Source organism: Dermacentor silvarum, chromosome 3 (assembly GCF_013339745.2).
Source record: "Dermacentor silvarum isolate Dsil-2018 chromosome 3, BIME_Dsil_1.4, whole genome shotgun sequence".
Lineage (NCBI taxonomy): Eukaryota > Metazoa > Arthropoda > Arachnida > Ixodida > Ixodidae > Dermacentor > Dermacentor silvarum.
The window spans coordinates 72,604,330-72,624,101 of record NC_051156.1 but is presented as its reverse complement, the minus strand read 5'-3'; positions in this window follow the sequence as shown (position 1 = coordinate 72,624,101).

The window sequence follows — 19,772 nt, the reverse complement described above, 5'->3', positions numbered from 1 at the left end:
CGCGGTAAGTGAAGGAGAGCGCGACGCTGGGGTGAACGGGATGCTCGTGCCATGTCCTGGGAAGGTGAAGGAGAGCGACCAAAAGAGTTTGTGTACGGTCCGGGAACGTACGAATCTAGCCCTGGTATCCTGTCTCGCTCAAAGGTGTCGTAGCCTCGCCTTTCACCTGGGTGACGCCCGGGAACGGAGGAATCAAACCTAGGTCCGCTGTCTCGCTCAAAGGTAGCATAGCCCCGCCTTTCATCTTGCTGACGCCGACGGCAGAAGCGAGAAATGTGGCCGCGAATACCGCAGTAGAAACAAACAGGGCGTGACGACCGCCACGGAGAGTAGTACGGCTGTGCAGGAGCATTCGCTGCCAGCGATGCTAGGGGGTCGCGGTAAGCTTCGGCAGGTGGAGACTGAACGGTCGAGGGAGGCCGGGCAGCAATTTCGGCATAACTTGGTGGACGAAATGATGCAGTAGACTTGTCCATTTGGACGTTTGTTATCGACACTAGTTCGTCCTTGATGATGTCACGCAGTCCAGGAGGAGCGGGGCGAACGGTTGCAAGCGTCGCAGGTCCAGAAAGATGGCCGTGGAGTTCCTCCCTGATGAGAGTGCGTACCAGGGCTCGCAGCTCAGCACCACCGTTGAGATGAGGGTCGCAAGAGGCGCGTGGCAGGCGAATAGACTGGAGCGTGTCGAGACGCTGGCAGGCCGTGATATTATCCCCAACGCAGTTTGGGTTCTGCATGACGAGAGCATTAAAGGCAACCGTGAAGATGCCCTTCAGTATGTGGCGAACGTGGTCATCTTCCGCCATGTCACTCTGTGCGCGGCGGCAGAGAGCGAGGACGTCCTCAATATAGGATGTATAGGACTCGTTCTGTTCTTGTATGCGCGTCGCCAGCTTGTGTTTCGCGACTTCGGAGCGTCTAGAGGACATGCCAAATATCTGGCGAAATTGCAGGGTGAATGATGGCCAGTCCGAAAAGTCACTTTCGTGGTTAAAAAACCATGTCTTCGCAACTTCGGTTAAGTAAAAAGCGACATACCGCAATTTGTGCGTGTCGTCCCAATGATTGACGTCGCTGGCTCTGTTCTAGTGATCGAGCCAATCTTCGACGTCGTTGCCGTGGAGGCCGGTAAAGACGGGAGGATCTCGGTGTTGGGTGTTCGCCGTCCAGGTAGGCCCAGCTAGCTGAGCAGAGGTGGTAGCAGCACTGGTGGACGGGTTGGTTTCTGCCATCACCGTGGTAGGCGAGAGCAAACGACGACCAGATCGGAGCTCCAGGGGAATCGGGAAAGTAAGAGGACGTGGGAATCGAAGCACCCTCCACCACTTGTGAGACGTCGGCCGATGCGATGCCTTTATTTCCGAGCAGCCGCCCGAGTCAGAGACGAAGCACCGCACGAGAAAAAAGATGATGATGAGTCGTATGTACAAATAACGACGACGATATGCACAAATAGAGCTCACACAAGATGATGAGTCGTATGTACAGATGACGACGACGATATGCACAAAAGGCGCTCACAATACAGAGAGTTAACCGCTGCTTAGCTGCAGTCACTACGTCCACACACGGCACACGATGATAAACGGGCTGACAGTCCCGTGGTGCGAGGCTCATGGTTTTGTAGTCACGGCACCCGTGCTCGAGCCGGCTGCGACGACGCGTTCAGAGCCCGTCCAGCATGGTTCTCGGGCTCGGCACGCTCAGGAGCAGCAGCGGCAGCAGCCAGGGAACGCTTTGTCCAGCAGCACGGCCTCGGTGTCCGGCTCGTACGCGCCTCTCGCGCCCGACGTGCTACAGTCACACGTCCAGCATGGCCTCGTTGTCCATCTCGTACGCCGCTCGCAATCAACGTGCGGCGGTCACACATGGGGACCGCGTCTAGCACAGCAACATCGGTGCCAGATGAACGCTGCTCGGCACAACTCAGGTGCGGCAGCTCAGGGACAGGTGGCCCTCGGGTCGGCCAGCGTCTCGAGCACTGGCAGCAGGAGCCCTGGTTACTCGGACGCACTCGTCCACGCTCGGCTCCGCGAACCTCCACACCTTGCCACGGATGTCTCGCCTGGCAGCACCTCCCGCCTCGTTCACCCCAAGGGCTCGGAACTGCAGCCCGCCTGGTTCGAACACTGCGTGATCGCCTCGTGCCGACGTGCTCGTTCACACGTTCACTTCTTCCCAGAGCTTGGGTGGCCGCTCCGATCTTCTAGCGGCACCTCGCGGCATTTACATATGACATCAAGCATACAGCAATCTTACAGAGGCTAAACACGCTGGGCTGTGGGGCCAGGACCTATTCCTATATCAGAGATTTTCTCTCAGATATATAGAAAAGCCATCCTACAGGTCGGGGACCAAGCCGCAAACCCCTTTCTACTGGGCGGGCGTGGCACACCACAGGGCACAGTTTTATCCCCTCTCCTTTTCAATATCGCCCTAATAGGCCTTCCGCCGCTCCTCGATAACATCCCGGGGATCCAGCATGACCTATATGCCGACGACATTACCATCTGGTCGTCCACAGTGTCCATCGGGGCAATGGGGAGCCGCTTGCAGGAAGCGGCAGACATGGTGAGCGACTATGCTAAGTCATGCGGCCTCAGCTGCGCCCCCCAAAAGTCAGAGCTACTCCTGGTCTCACCGCGAAAGAAGCACGCATGCAACTTGCCCACCATCAACATACAACTGGAGGGACACACCATCGTTCCGTCTCAGAGCGTAAAGATATTGGGAATGGTTTTCCAGTCGGATCGCACCAACACAATATTAATTAACAAGCTTAAGAATACAACAGCCCAAATTACCCACATGATCCGGTGACTAACAACCAAGACAAGAGGCATGGGGGAGGCGGACACCCTTCGGCTTGTCCAAGCCTTAGTCGTGTCTCGAATAACGTACGCTGTTCCATACGCACTACTCAACGCGACGGAATTCACAAAAATCAACACAATGACCAGAAAGGCATATAAGCAGGCGATGGGCCTGCCGATCAGTACGTCCACAGAACGCCTACTACGACTAGTCGTGCACAACACGGCCGAGGAGCTGATCGAGGCACATTTATCCAGCCAGCGAACAAGGTTGTCGGTTACGGAAGCGGGGAGGTCCATCCTATTACGCCTGAGGCTATCTGCTCCTCTCAGCCATCCGCCGCCTCAGACTGTTAGCTTACCCCATGCCATCCGGAGCAACATCACCGTACCTCCTCAACCTCGCAACATGCACCCACAGTGCACCACGCACAGCGAAGGGAGGCCCGGGCCCGGGCCATACACAAGCAATACGGGACTTTACCCTCTAAAGCCTACACGGATGCGGGGTCTTACCCCAGACGCGCAGCCACAACAGCCACCGTAATCGTCAACAAAGAACATCGGAGCAGCATTTCGCTCACCCGATACAATCCCCTCCAAGCCGAGGAAGCAGCCATAGCCCTCGCGCTCTCCCAAACACAGGTTGAAGTCATAGCGATCGACTCCCAACAGGCGTGCCGCAACTTCGTTAGCGGCAGAATTAATGCCACTACGCTCAATATCATCAATCAAAAGCCGCCCACCAGATCAGTCATGATCATCTGGGCGCCAGCTCATCACGGCATTCCTGGCAACGAGGTCGCCATCCACGTGGCTCGAGATTTGACCCACCGAGCCGACGCCGAGGAATCTGAACCCGAGCGCATGCACCCTCTAGTCTCGTACCAAGACATCACACAACACTACGAGCTAACCCGCAGAACATATGCACCCCCACACAAGTCACTACCTAGACAGCAGGAGCAATTCCTCCGAGCTATACAAGTTTAATACATCCCCCCACCCAACCAGAAACCACCCCACAGCACCTACACAATTCTGTCCGCAATGCCGCTTCTGCGCAGAGCCCGGGCCCCTCAGGCACATAGTAGGTGGTTGCAGAGAGGCACCACTCAATCCTCTGAACCCTTACCACACCAACGAGCTTTGGGAGAGAGCCTTGGCCAGCTGCGACCTCAAAGATCAGCAACGGCTGATTGCGAGGGCCCAGGATGCGGCCCGAGCTCAAGGCATTCTGGAATGAGGACGCCTCTCCAAAGCAGCATTTACAAAATAAAGATGTTTATTCTCTCTCTCTCTCCAGGTCTACATGTTCTTCCTAATAATACCTTCTTGAAAATCCTACCTGAAGCCCTAGTTTGAAATTCCTAAGATGAACAAATTAAAGAACCAGGCTTCAGTGTGCTCAATCAACCTGGAGCCCAACGTTTATTTTCTCTTGCCTTAGAACGGCACTGTCACTAAGAAACTGAGAGCACAGCTGAGAATTTGAAAGAAAATTATATGATGGCAAAACGGCAAAATGCATCGTTGTAAGTAATACGGAAAAACTACGACCGAGACCATCAGCCTGAGCTTGCTAGCGTCCCTTCCCGTACCCTAACATAAAAACGGGCTGCTACAGAACAAAGCATCAACGCAGCCTTCTACCGTTCTTTGGACACACATGCGCAGTGTAGCCTAAGATAATGGCCAATTAACGTTAAACTATGGCCTTCCGGTATGGCGCTGCAGCTTTCGTATCGCCATTGCTACGCCGGCGTGAGAAAACATTTCTTTCTCTGCGGCCATCCGCATTGAACAAAATCAGCTCATAGTGCACACTTCACTGAAAAATCAAACTTCCACATAAGAAATGAGACCGTTCTTTAATCATAATCAAACATCACATCAGAATAACGCTGAAACATGTGCACACTATTATAATCCTTTAACCGGCTTCAGTTTCACTCTCGAAACCCTTCTTCTAAATGCTTATTTACTCTATAAGAAACAGCACGCAATGGAAACGGAAACACTCAGTGCCGATCGAACAACTGACGCATTTCACAAACTTTGATTTTGCTTCAGAAAACCTTTCGTTAAATGCTCATTCACCCAAAGGACATGCAAACGACAGCATCCCACTCCGTTCTGAACATCTTAAGTACCTGACATAAATCCCGGTTTCGCGGGACCTTTCCTAAAAAAGGCTATTTATATAAGCAGCGTGACTACAATTCCGTACGGCTGATAAAGTAAGAACGTAACACAGAACCCAACTAGAAACATACGAAATAAAAATTACTGCAGACGTGAATCCTAACCAAGAAAAAATGGTATAGCTTACCATGTTCTATGTACACATCTATGCTAACCGCACCTTTTCCCACTTATGCATACCTTTGAACCGCATCCGCTGGGGTCGCACTACGGAAGGCGTTCGAGCCTGCGAGAGACAACGAAGGTATCCATACACAATCTGCTTCCTGTTGTGACATGCCTGGCCGTCTTCCCTCAGCTCTGTGAAGGAGAAGCCAGAACCGAGGGGTGAATAATGGCCATTCTCCTTTTGTGCTTCTTCTTGCGCCGCGCCCATGTACTGTGACATTCGTACAAGTATGGTACAGACGTGCTTGCCGCCGCGAAATGCAAAATTTTAGTCGCGTCTTTCTTAGCGGTTACGCAAAGAAGGTTGCGAATAAGATATTGTGAGGATACGGAACAGCCGCCATGGTGTGGCTGCACTGAGGAGAAGAAAGATGACGTGTTCCCGCTTGATATAGCGTCGCCATTTCAGCCTCCGTTAGTTTCCCTGTAAATAAATTGTAAATAACCTTGGGCATCAGCTACACGTAACAATATTGTCACGGGAAACGGTATACCTGAACATATATTTACAAAATATCTACAGCGAGCTGTAGCACTGCCAAGATGGCCGAAAAACAATCTCTTCAATCGTCGTCGTCTTCACCCAAATGGTCAACGTCATCTTTCTCCCATTGCGTGCAGTCTCGTAACATTATCCTCCGGCCGGAAAAGCGCCGACCCGGCGCGAGGTATGGTTTGAGGCGGGCCACGTGCACGACGTCTGAGGAAGGAGAAGACGTGGTAGGATCGAGTGGGGCTATTTCGTAAGTGACATCTGTCAATTGTCGCAGGACGCAATAGGGGCCAGAGTATCTCCAAAGTAGTTTTTCGGAAAGGCCAACACGCCGAGACGGGGACCAGACAAGGACAAGATCACCCGCACTGAAGCGGGCGTCCCGGTGGTGGGCGTCGTACAACAACTTCTGCCGTGACTGCGACGCAGAGAGGCGAAGACGGGCAATGTGACGTGCCTTTTCTGCTGTAGCAATGGCGTCGCGCGCGTATTCAGTAGGCAGTGCGGCAGGGTTCGAAATAGGTGTGTCAAAAGGGAGCGTTGGTTCCCGTCCGTATAGAAGATAGAAGGGAGAGTAGCCGGCGGTGTCATGGCGTGAGGAGTTATATGCAAAGGTGACAAAAGGTAGCGCAGTGTCCCAGTCATGGTGATCAGACGAAACATACATAGAGAGCATATCAGTGATAGTACGATTCAGACGTTCAGTAAGACCGTTCGTTTGGGGGTGGTACGCAGTCGTAAGTTTGTGTTTGGTGGCCCAAGAACGAAGTAAGTCTTCAATGACTTTAGATAAGAAGTAGCGACCCCGGTCGGTGAGAAGCTGACGAGGAGCGCCGTGATGTAAAATTACGTCTTGCATCAATAAGTCGGCGACGTCTGTGACGCAACTGGTCGGGAGAGGTCTTGTGCTAGCGTAACAAGTCGCATAATCCGTAGCAAAGGCAATCCATTTATTGCCAGTGGTGGAGAGAGGGAAGGGGCCGAGAAGGTCGAGGCCAACACGAAAAAAGGGCTCGGCGGGTATGTCAATAGGCTGGAGGAGCCCAGTTGAAGGAAAAGATGGCCTCTTCCGCCGTCGGCACGACGCGCAGGCAGTGACATAACGTTGAACAGAATGGTAGAGACCGGGCAAGAAAAAGCACCGCCGTACACGGTCATACGTCCTGGAAACACCAAGGTGGCCGGCTGTTGGGACATCATGCAGTTGCTCGAGTACGGTCGCCCTAAGGTGTGCGGGAACAACGAGTAGTAGTTCCTGTCCCTCGGGGTGCACGTTACGGCGATATAATGTCCCATTTGCAATGACAAACAGGCGAAGTGACCGGTCCAACGAGCCAGACTGCAGGCCGTTGATGAGATCATTTAGAGACGTGTCCCGCCGTTGCTCGTCACCAATGTGGCTGAAAGCGGAGAGCGAGAAAAGGCCAGGTGATGTATCCTCCGTGGTAGCTTCGGGGGGCATCAACGGGGTGCCGAGACAAGCAGTCGTCATCCTGGTGTAGTCGACCAGACTTGTACACCACAGTGTAGTGAATTCCTGGAGACGTAGAGCCCAGCGACCTAGACGCCCAGTTGGGTCCTTGAGGCTCGAAAGCCAGCACAGAGAGTGGTGGTCAGTGGTAACAGTAAAAGGCCGCCCGTATAAGTAGGGGCGAAATTTGCTAACTGGCCAAACAAGAGCGAGGCACTCGCGCTCGGTAATGGAATAATTGCGCTCGACAGGGGAAAGAATCCGGCTGGCGTACGCAATAACTCGATCACAACCACGTTGGAATTGGGCTAAAACAGCACCAATGCCATAGCCACTCGCGTGTGTGCGCACTTCCGTTGGAGCATTGGGATCAAAGTGGGCGAGAATCGGCGGGGTAGTGAGTAGCGTGATAATTTGTGAAAAGGCTGTGGCTTGAGCGAAACCCCACGAAAACGGAGCGTCTTTCCTGAGAAGATCTGTTAGTGGACGGGCTATGTCTGCAAAATTTCTGACAAATCGTCGGAAAGACGAGCACAAGCCCACAAAGCTCCGAACATCCTTGGCACAAGTTGGTACAGGGAACTCGATGACAGCACGAACCTTGGCGGGGTCGGGACGGACGCCAGTGAATCGATGAGATACCCGAGGATGGTAATTTGGCGGCGACCGAAGTGGCATTTCGAAGAATTACGTTGTAGCCCAGCCGCACGAAACACCGACAGGATGGATGAAAGATGCGTGAGGTGTGTGGCGAATGTCGGGGAGAACACGATCACGTCGTCCAGGTAGCACAGGCAGATAGACCATTTAAAGCTGTGCAACAGCGTGTCCATCATTCGCTCGAATGTGGCCGGGGCATTGCACAAGCCAAATAGCATAACTTTTAACTGATAGAGGCCGTCAGCTGTAACAAATGCTGTCTTTTCACGGTCCCTGTCATCCACGGCGATATGCCAGTAAGCAGAGCGCAGGTCGATGGATGAAAAATAGGTCACGCCGTGAAGGTAATCCAGAGCGTCATCAATCCGTGGAAGAGGATATACATCCTTCTTGGTGATCTTATTGAGATGCCGATAATGAACGCAAAATCGCCAACTGTTGTCTTTCTTTTTAACTAAGACAACAGGGGAAGCCCATGGACTCGCGGACGGCTCAATAATGCCTTTTTACATCATCTTGTCAACCTCTTGTTGAATAACTTGGCGCTCGGGTGGAGACACGCGATAAGGTCGCCGGTGAATCGGAGGCACATTGCCAGTATGTATGCGATGTGTGACGAGAGAGGTTTGACCTAAGGAACAGCCGTCAAAGTCGAAGATGTCGGAGTATGTGACGAGCAAATGATGGAGGTCGTCGGCTTGGGAGGGCAGAAGGTCCGGGTCAATCATCTTTGTGATAGCGCTCTGTACCGACGGAGAAGTGGGCGCGTCGGTGGACAAAATTGCTGACGTAGGATGAGGTGACAGCGATGAAATCTGGCACTCATATGATGGTGACAGGGTAGCCAAAACTATGCCTTGGGGAAGAACTTGAGGACAGAGTCCGAAGTTCAAGAGGGGCAGGCAAGTCTGGTTTGTCGCAACAGTCACAACAGTGTGGGGAAAGGAAATGTTGTGCGACAAAAGGACACTGGTAGACGGAGTAATCACATAGTCACCATCCGGTACACTGGGCCAAGGTACAGCGACAATACAGGTGAGTGCTTGGGGTGGCTAACGAACAAACTCGGCACAACACAGCTGGCTCTGGACTACGTCAGGAGCGTCTAGTGAAGCGGGAAAGTCAATTACAGCGGAGTGGTCAGTCAAGAAATCAAGTCAAGGATTATGTCATGAGGGCAGTGGCGAAGAACATGAAACAACACGAACGTGTGGCGGCCAGCGACGCTCACGCGTGCGGTGCACATTCCAAGCACGGCTGGAGTTCCACCGATGACGATGATAGCAAGCGCTAGCGTGGCCAGTGGTAAAGTATCCGACTCTCACGCAGCGGGCCTGGGCTCGATCCCGGCGGAGACCGGGTACTTTTTTTCGCAATTCGGGCGATAGCGGTTACGCGGCGGACAACAACGCGAACCGAAACGGCTGTTAGAATGAGCCCATAACTTCTTACGCTGTAAAAATGAGCCCTTGAAATGTTCGACATAAACGTAGTTCTTGCCTCTGGAACTGCGACTGTTAGTTTTCCTCTCGGGCTGAGCAGAGTCGACGAAATATAGGGGGAAATGGACCGGCAACGTGGGGAGAGTGACCGGCGTGAATCGAAGGGGCGGCGACTAGAAAACGAGTCTGGAGGAAGATTAGACGTCTCATGACGCGGACGTCGAGCAGGCATGTAGCTTGAGGCACCCCCACTGTCAGGAAAATGAAATTTGCGACGGCGGAAGGATCGTGCTACGTGGCCCGGGAAACCACATAAATAGCATATTGGCCGGTAATCAGTTGTGCGCGACGGGTTGATGACAGGGGCTCCAGCGGCCGAGTAAGGGATGGGAATCGGGCGTGAAGGTGACGCAGTACATGGAAAGTTCCTGTGGTCGGGTAGGCGTCAGGAACCGGAGGATCCGGGTGACAGCGTTAGTGTAAGTCAGCGGTCCGACAACGGGCTGTAGAGGAGGGGCAGGAGGCATCGCCTGGGCAGCTTACGTTTGAAGCATTTGATGAAGCGAAGGAACCAAGAATGTCACCGTCTCAGGTGTGCTAGTCAACAGAGAGAGTTTACGCACTACTTCCTGGCGGATGAACTGCTTTATCTGCGTCATAAAAGCAGAAATGTCGGCAGTGTCGCGGCTCAAATCCCAGGGAGCGAGATCCGCGGTTTCCTGCTGAGCAGCACAACGTGCTGAGGCACGCTGCTTGCACAGCTCGTCGTACTGCTGACAACGTGTGATTACCTCGGCAACCGTCTGGGGATTCTTGGCGGCGAGCATCTGGAAGGCGTGGTCATCGATGCCTTTCATGACGTCCTTGATCTTGTCAGCGTCGTCCATGGATGACCTGACGCGCTTGCAGAGCGAGAGTACGTCTTCAGTGTAGCTGGTAAAGCTTTCGTCCTTGCGTTGAGCTAGACCACGCAAGTGCTGCACAGAAGGCGGCGAACGGCGGGACGGCCGAAGACTTCAGTCAAAGTGTTCGTGAAAGCTCACCAGCTGGTAAGACTGGATTCATGATTTCGGAACCATAGGTTCGCCACTTCCGTTAAGTGAAAAATTACATTTATGAGCTTGGCATGGTCATCCCACTCATATAGGCGCTTACACGGTCGTATTCGGCGGGCCACTCCTCGAAGTCGAGGTCGTCTGTTCCCCCAAATATAGCAGGATAGCGCTGCCAGATGACGCCAAGGCAGACGATGGCCGTGGGTACGGGAGCAGCAGCCTGGTACGGTCCTGGATCATTCATCGCAGGAGCTGGTACGTGGTAGCATCCGACTGCGTATTCCACGATGTGGAAGACAAACCCAGCACCTACACCAAATGCATTGGGGGTGTTTACATAGCATCACTTGATCTAGCGTTTCAGTGGTAGAACTGAACAATTTAGTGGAAGCTATGGCGAAGCAGGCGAGCAAGCGCTGCTGGTCTTCTTCTCCCTCCACCTTCACCAGCACCGTGTCCAGTGCCTTCAGTACTGTAGTAGTAATGGGGAACGTTTGTTTTTGTGGACTGCTGGGGCGCTATAACGTAAAATGATTCAAAACTATTTTGATTCCAACCTCCTGACGTCAAATTTACGTAACCACCGACGCAAGCATCGGGCGGTGACCCGCAGTGTTATCTGAACAACCCAATCAAACACTCTCCTCGTTTATAGAAGGTCACCTTTGTTCGCTTTCAAAACCAATAAAATTGTCTACACTCACCGGTTTTTCTTATCTAATTGGCTGACAAGAGGCGAAGAGCACGCTCTAGGGGAGAGGGTTTCGATGGGGCCGAGCCAGCACAGTGAAAATAGATAACCGCATGCAGAGGGTGGTGCTGGCTTCTCCGATTGGTCCACTTCGCCTTACTTAGCTTGCGATGGCTGGTCGAAAATCGCGGCGGCATCCAACGGAAGGATAAGAATGCCGCTAAAACGGATCCTCAGCAAGGAAGAGTTGGCAGAGCGATGTCGTATGCATGCCGAAAGGGCTCGATAACGCTTTACTGCCCCGCAAAAAGGTTTATCACCCGCAAATAAATACATGCTCACCGGCAGGTGCGAGTAGCGAGGGCCTGAGCGATCGGCGGGCAGCCATCTTCTATTCCTTTCGGAACGGGGCAGTCTGTGGCTATTCAGAAAAATGTTCAGTTTTGTTCGGCATATTAATGCATTTTTTTCGCGTACGCGTCACTTTGACGTGGTGAGTTTTCGCGGTTTTGTGACGTCGCGTGGCAGATAGGCGAAGTGGGCGTAGCCAGAGAACATTGGACCAATAGCAGAGGGCTAATGGTAAAAAAGCGTCGAATCAGGAATGATTATTTTTCTTTTGTGCGGTTGAATCATGCATAATCAATGTGTACACGTTATATCAGATGGAGAGCTATCGCGGTTTTCGTGACGTCGCGTGACAGACAGGCGAAGTTGGGAGTGGTCTGAAAATGTTTTGACCAATCGTGGAGGCTGATTGCAGAAATTGGCATCAAAACTGTTTGGGGAATCATTTTACGTTATAGCGCCCCTGAACTTGTGTCACGTACCCTCCCTCCCTGATTAACCGTGTCGCTTAAGCTTCGTCTGCCGTTTGAGTTTTCTTTGCGTAACCGCGATTGCGACAGCAATCGTATAACAACCTAAGGTTGGAATAAGTAAACTTTTGCTGGCATTTATATCACGATCGGAGAACTTGCTACACGTAATGGTTGGCCCGCCGCGCTGCTGAATTCTCATGCGTTTATTTTTGGCCGGTATATTGCTTGAGCCAAACAATACCATACACGTGCGTTTCTGCGAATAACGAAACATTTAGGCTACTTCTTGTGAAACTGCAGCTTATTTACACGTCGGGTGCATGCTAGTATGATGATGAGGTCAAGCTTACGTCTCAGCTGTCTGTTACGAGTGAAATGTTTCCGCTACTTATTAGGCCATTGCTTGTTCGCACGTTGTAGTATATTTAGTTATGGAGAACGTTTGCCTCTGTTGACCGTTAGTTATATTTGTCACGTGCCCTCGGTGATTAACAGTGTTGCGTAAGCTTCGTTTTCCGTTTGCGTTTTCTTGCGTAACCGCGATTGCAAGAGCAATCGCAAAACCTCGTAAGGCTCGAATAACGCAATTGTTGGCATTTGTACCTTGGTGGCAGCACCTCTCACACATGGCAGTTGGCCAACTGCGTTGCTTCAGTTTTCTTTACTCTCGCATTTTCTATCATTTGGGCCAGCGTATATTCTGTCATGTATGCGCGACATACTCTGCAACCTGAAATTCGTACCACACTGTCTCTTTCGAACTACGAGACTGTTGCATCCCCATATTGTCATTATTATTCTTTGTGAACTAATAGTCGATGTACGCCTGATTTTTTATGTTATTGCGATAGCAATTAAAGGGACACTCCAGGCGAAATTCTGCTGATGCAGAGGTCTGTCACCGAGCTCGGGCAGTCACTCATCAAAATCATCCAAGACTCAGGAGCTCCAATGATCGGCGCCTGGCTTCAGGGCTACTAATAGAAGTGCAAGCCCAGAGACAGCGTATCTCGCAGTGCTACTAAAGAAGGGTCATCGATTGTGGAGGAAGACAACAGTAAACCACTTTTTTCTTTCCCAACCCTGCAGCCACCGCAGTAATATACTTGCGCAGAAATGGCAATAAAACATGTTTTCAATAAATCCTACTAGCATAAGTTTTTTTTTTGCTGCAAAAAAATGTTTATTGCAAACTGTGTTGTAACAGAAGATTGTTTCAGTGAAATCTCCTAAAACGCAGCAACTAACACTGCATCCAATTGCGTTCCGTTTCTTGGCACCCTTTCGCCACACCCTAAAAACGCTAACCCTACTACGCACGTGTAAGTACAAGTATGAATGTGAATATTCGTGCTTGCTCTCAACAGAAATTCAAGTGGTGCGTAACAACATTTCAAAATTGGTGAGCTTCGAGGTTAATTTTTGTGAGCCAATGTTGCATTATAGCTCTAGAAATCTGAAGATAATGTTTAATGGGGTGCTAAAAATATTTGAGAAGGATGTTTTGGTATTGCAATCTGGCGGCAGTTGCGCGAAAAATAACAAGGCAGAAAAAAAGAAAGACACAGCACTGACTACCCATGGAAGGATTTTATTGAACGTGTACAAATAAATGCATACAGCAGGCAAAAAAATTACTCCATCTCCCGCTAAAGGGAACCATGTGTGGATGCGAAGCAGCGGGGAGATGGTTAGCTTGAGCGGGAGATGGTTTCGCGGCAGCGGCCCGAGCGCTCATCGCGGCGCTGCACAGGAGCGAGAATGAGGCGCGCGCTCTGCCATTTTCATACCGCGGAACTACCGTGGCGCCCCCAGCAGAGTATGCAGCTGTCGCCCCACCTGTCGTGCGCGCCGCTCCGAATTTCTAGAGGAGAGAAAGGTGGGAGCGTAGGAGAGGAGGGAGAGGGGGAAGGAACGTGCATGCGCTGTGGGGGCGTGGGACGCCGCGGGAGGGACGGACAAAGCCCCCGCCATAAGCTGCGGCGCATCTAAAAAAAGAGGGGAGGTGTCAGTGAAAAAACCAAGTTTATTCTTTTCTTAGCGACATTTACTTCAGCGTAGTACACCACTAACTTGAATCCACCTTGAATGCTATTGTGAAAACCTTTCGGTACATTTGCGACTTCCTAGTTTTTACCGCGATAGCGTTAAAGGCCCTATGTCGTAGAAAATCCGACGTCGGCAACCGGCGTCGGCGTGCGATGTGGGTGGCGGAGAAAATCATCGTCAACCATCCCGACCGCGCAGGCCCTCCTCTTGGTGCAAGGTTTTGGTGAACAAAAATAAAATATCTCACAGTGAAATCCGTCAGGAAAATGGTAAAGTATGACTTTACCATTCGGCGTCGCATTCGCCGTCGGATTGTTTACCAATCGGCGTCGGATTGTAATTTGAGTGTACGAGAAAACCTAATTCTGCTACGAGGAAACTCAAACGCAAATCCCTTTTCCTGCATTTCTACCAGACCTACAGCCGCGCGTTGCGATGCGAACGTTTCCCGATAACGCTATCGTGTTCTACTCTTTCTTAAAGGCGATGCTTAAGCGTCCTCCAAATTTTATCTGCTTTAATAAATGTGTGGGTGCACGCATGAATACTTTTAAGTTGTTCAAACAGAAAGGCTTAATGTGGGCAGCGCGTATGCAGACAAGGACGAATAAGAGAGAACATAGATAGGACGAGAGTTGAGCCCTGTTCTTCCTTAGTCGTCGTCATCTTTTTTCGCTCTGTTTACTAATGATCACTTGAAGCTTGCCCGCTTGAACATCTTTTAGACAGGAATGTTGAAAGCTTAATTTCACGTTCGTGCTCCTGGTACCTGTAGTGAAATATGTATTTGGCTTTTAGAGTTCGGTGTACAATCTAGAGGTTGTCACACAGCCGTCTTCTAAACTACCTCCGCATTGTAATGAATCCGGCTGCACGCCGGAGTTTTCGGTTACCATACCGCCTTGCAGGAATCAAGGCAAGACCGCACGGGAGATTAATGCAGCATTTTTATGCATAGGTCGGATCAGTCGTGCTTCGCGAGCCCATCTGTCGCGTTGCACGGTTGTGAGTTCGACTATCTGAATGAAGATAGTGACGTTTTGTTTCCTTTTTTGACACATGTATGCTCCAATAGTACTTATTAATGCGATTCCAATAAAGCCGTTCAGCTGATAGTCACGGCAGTGTCCGTCGTTTCCGTCTAGCATGTTATTTTCCACGTTGCAAGCACCAACAAAGTACCAGTATATTTGTGCCCAAAAGAATACTGAAATTTGTATTGATGCGTTAATGGTCCCAGTCACGGCTTACCTGAACTTTTACGCATAACTACTTCTACGCAAGGCGAAAATGTCCCGCGCGAAACAACACATGCGGCAAACACTGCACGCTGGGCTGAATTTGCCAAGTTTATGTCAAGCGCAGGTTTTCGTTCGTACCAGGTACGGGGAAATGCAGGTGCGCAACCAGCGAGAGGACTGAAAGTACCGTTCGAAAAAGAAAGACGACGTGCTCTGAGGCATATTGCTATATTTTGTTTTATGACTACGTTGTTTCGCGCAGCTGCGTGTGTCAAATAGAGGGACGCGATGGTTCTTCTTAGAACTTTCCTTGTTCGTTCCTCGTACCGCTGTGCCACGATACGCCTTATGGAACAGTTATTTCATCACATCGTATGACACACAGCAGTTGTACAGTGTGTTCATTTTTACGTTTTACAAATTTTTTTGAAATCACCTGTGGCAGGTAGCATAATTCTTATCATTGAGCCGGGTTATTCGATGAGGCGGACATTAGTAGCACGATAAATCGAAACACATATAACTTCTTAGTTAATTACTTTACGACACATATTGCAATTTACGAGTTGCAGCCGGTGAGCTTGTCAGGCGTATTGACACCAGCAGTTTAGAGATATGCACCATCAAACTCGCCGTAAAAATGCACTGTTGTTACACTTCTTTTTTTTTAACCAAAATGCTGTTTTTTTACATTGAAGCACAAAAGTAACTGAAAGGCCCATGTATTTCGTCCCACACTTGGGAAATAATATCTCTGCTCTCTGGATCAGCTTGAGCTGGTCGTCGAGGGCCGAGTGAGCATAGGGAGGCACCAAGTGGCAGGAACCGGTTCCGTGTGTTGAGAGTGGGGCCTGCGCCCTTCATAGGCAAAACCTGAAGTCTGGAGCATTTCCAAATAAATTCTTCTTGGTCGAGTTGGCATTTACCGTAAGACATGATATTGTAGCAAGAAAACTCAGAAAAAACCAAAAAGAACAGTAAAAGGAAAGAGCAGGCAGAAAAACTGACCTTAAGTAACGCTTGTCTTGCTGTCTCCTCTTTTCTTTCATTGTCTTCTTCTTCTTCCGTCATTTTTTTTGCTGCAATATCATGTCTGGATGATTTGTTCTTGGGATTACTTCAACCGCTGCACAATCGTGAACTCGAACACCATGTTAACCAATGACTGTCAGAACCAATGTAGTTTAGAACTGCGGAAACATTTTTTTGCACCTGACGTTCTGTAACGAGCACCTGAACCTAACTACAAGACAGTCCTCGGATTCATCAGCGTTCCATAGCACTGAAAAGGAAGAAAGTTATTGTACTCCAGGTAGAGCATTATAAAGGATGAAATTGAATAGCATAGATTTGAGTGTAGTACGAAATACTCATGAAAGAAATGCTTTACAAATGTCAAAGCTCATATTAATGGTTAAATGCGCGCTACCATATACAAATTAGATAGTCATGTGAGTACTGCGGGTGATTTTATTTATTTTGTTAAAGTGTTCAGAAAAGAAAAGAAAGAAAATAAATGCTGCGCTGACTAACGTACGCGTTCGAACTTCATAGGGTAAAGGACGAAAGGAAGCTCGTACTACACACGCGGGCACTGCATGTCTACGTCTTGCTTTCATCTATGTATATCGCGTTGCTTTACCATTCGTAATGTCGAGCGAACTAGGCCAAGCTTCCACTCTTGCGAATCGGTTGTTCTAATTTCAGGGATACTAAATTTCAAGTTTCGAGTTTATTTCGGGAAAGTTAATACAAATTGTGTGCAAACACTGTATGTGCTTGTGTTATAATATGTGTATGCGTTATAATAAAAGCACACTGACGCAAGCTTTTGTCATTTGGTAAGTAGCTTTGTGCTCAATATTCTCAGGATGAAGCCCAAAAACCCCCAACATACCGAATAACTAACGATAAGATCGTAATTTTTTACCAGCCCTGCCTTTGCACCAAAACGGGTGCCAAACGATGGACGGATTCTATTACCACATTCCGCCGGTCACAGCGGATAGCAACGGGATCTCACACATCATTATGTGGCCTAACAAGCCGGTTCAGTTGTCAATAAGAGAAATCGTATGTTATCCATACATGTGTTGCATAACATAGTCGCCGTCTGAATTGCGGTTGTCATTTAATGGACGTCGTCATAAGAGGCGGATGTCTTTTTTGCAAGACAGAATGACGGCTTTTATAAACGTAGCAATCCATTTGGTGGTTCGGAATGTGAGAGCACTGCAAGCCGCGACGAGAGAGGGACAGGACAAAGGGGGGATTGGCCCCGTTTACTCCTCCTACTGCTCTCTCGGGAAGATTCTCCCGTCTTGACGAATTGATATTTTTTTTACGTGCGGTGCAACGCCTTTCCAGCTAGTAGCAATCGGTTGGTGATAGCAATAACATTTATTTGCCCTTGCGAGTAATAATAAAGCAATAAAAAGGCTTTCATCCTACGCCAAGCGGGCTGACATCGCCAGCTATAAAGGCGCGAATTGCTGTCAAAAGCAGCCTATACCCGGCGACGCCTTTCTGTGACAGCGCAGCCAAAACTATGGTGCCGAAGCGCACGTTTTCTTTACTGCGCATCTGCATCTAGTCCGCGAATGCAAGCAACTGGAAGCTACGTAGCGTAAAACAAATCGTATGAATTATTATTTTATTGTCTTGTTCACGATTTATTTCATAACAAATAGAAAATCTTGCTTGGGAACAGGATTTCCGTTACTTGCGGTTCCGAGTTACAGCTTTCTGGTGTCCATGTCTGCTTTTCCTGGGCCTGTAAGCCACCAGCTAAACGTCGGAACTACTTGGCGTAGCAACACAAGAGCAGAAGCTCCGCACGTGCGAGCAGGCGTGCTTAGCCTTGGCTGTGCTGCCACAGAAAGTTGTCGTCTGGTATATGTCCCTCTCAACAAATCGCCGCTAAAGGAAATGACAAAATTGGCGCCCATCTCCCTGGCGTACACTCCTTGCGTCCGCCCTAGCGATCCAACTTGACACACGCATGAAGTTAGCGTTGGAGCCCCACGCGGTGAAACGAACGAACCGCCATGTTTACTCCGACGCCATGTCTATTCTGCGCATCGACGCCCCGTGATCCCGATTTCTTTTCAGACGTAAGCACACACCAGTCTATTCCCTACTGAGAACAACTGAGAGAGAGAGATAGAAACAACTTTATTAAGAGAAATAGAGCAAGAAACAATAAGGCGAAAATCCTTGCACTGAAACAGCGTCTTTTATCGTCGTGCTCTGCGCTCGCGAACATCCCGACCGGTGACGCTAGCAGCCACCGCGAAATGTCTCAGTGAGCCTAAAAGCCACAGATCGGTCAACTTTAAGCGAATGTCGTAATGTGATGCTGTTTGGAGCCAGCCTATAGCACCAGCTTTCGATTCATATTGAAATGCGCTCTCGGCAACTTTCCCTACAAATATTTCCTTAGAGGCACCTGTTTATACAGACGAAACGGAACAACACAAACCTCCCAAGTTTTCAATTTTGCGTTGGTGCTCATTGGACAGTTCGGATAATAAGGAGCATACACTGCAACATCATTAGTCAGAATATGCGCTATGCACCTTATTTTCATATAAAATCTCTCCATGCGCAATTTATGTCTCAATATAACCAAGCCCGCAAATTCTCTTAATTACACGTGTTTTTGAGCGGACGTTGGCGTTTAATTTGCTCCGAGAACATTTTTGCATACAAAATAGATTGATACGGTGCGCATATGTGGTTACAATTATGACGAATGAGTTATATCAAAAGATTTTCTACTGGATTTACAAGTATGCGTCGTGTAATGACATTGTTTCATGTACCAAAGAATGAAATATACAATAAATGTGCCAAATTTTATTGACCAGATAAGTTAAGTTACCTGCAAAGCAAAGAGCAAGATTGAAAAGTGTGCAGGTGGTTAATGTTGGTTTTCCTTCTTTTTACAGAAATGGGCAGCGCATCACCTGTTTTTACTGCTCAAAGTTCACATAGGGCTCATAAAATCTAGATTTTACCGGTGGAAAGATTTTTACCTTCCCTTTTCGACTGTGCAGCAAACATCTTGGAACCTTTCCGCATTTCTCAAAGCCGCCTGCTTCTGCGATGTTTCACAGCACATCTCGTAACCATGTTACGGGATGTGCTGTCACGACCACGTTACGTGAGCGTTGGCGCTATCTCGAACAATAGTGCCGACTATTTTTCAGGAAAGGGCAGGATAGTACAGTCGAACCACTCGTCAACGTACTCTTTTGGTTGGCATGTCATCGCAATAATTTTCATTAGTTTCCACCGACTGCGCAGTGCTGTAGCTCCTTGGTTATAGAACACCTGCCTCCTACACTCACTCTAACAGTGGGAACATTCGCGCTCCTCACTCAGTATATATATATATATATATATATATATATATATATATATATATATATATATATATAAAGCTAGTCATACTTCTACTAAATGTCAAACATTGGAGGCTGGTAGGTGTGTGTGTATTTTTCGTCCGTTTTTTTTTTTTTTTCATTCTGGTGCTAATAGCACCGAACGTCATCTGCGCAAGCATGCTAACTTTAAAAGTTATTAATATACCGTTACGTTTGATCATCACTTGGCTGATGATGAGGCGGCTGATGAGAACTGAATGGCACTACTTTGAGCG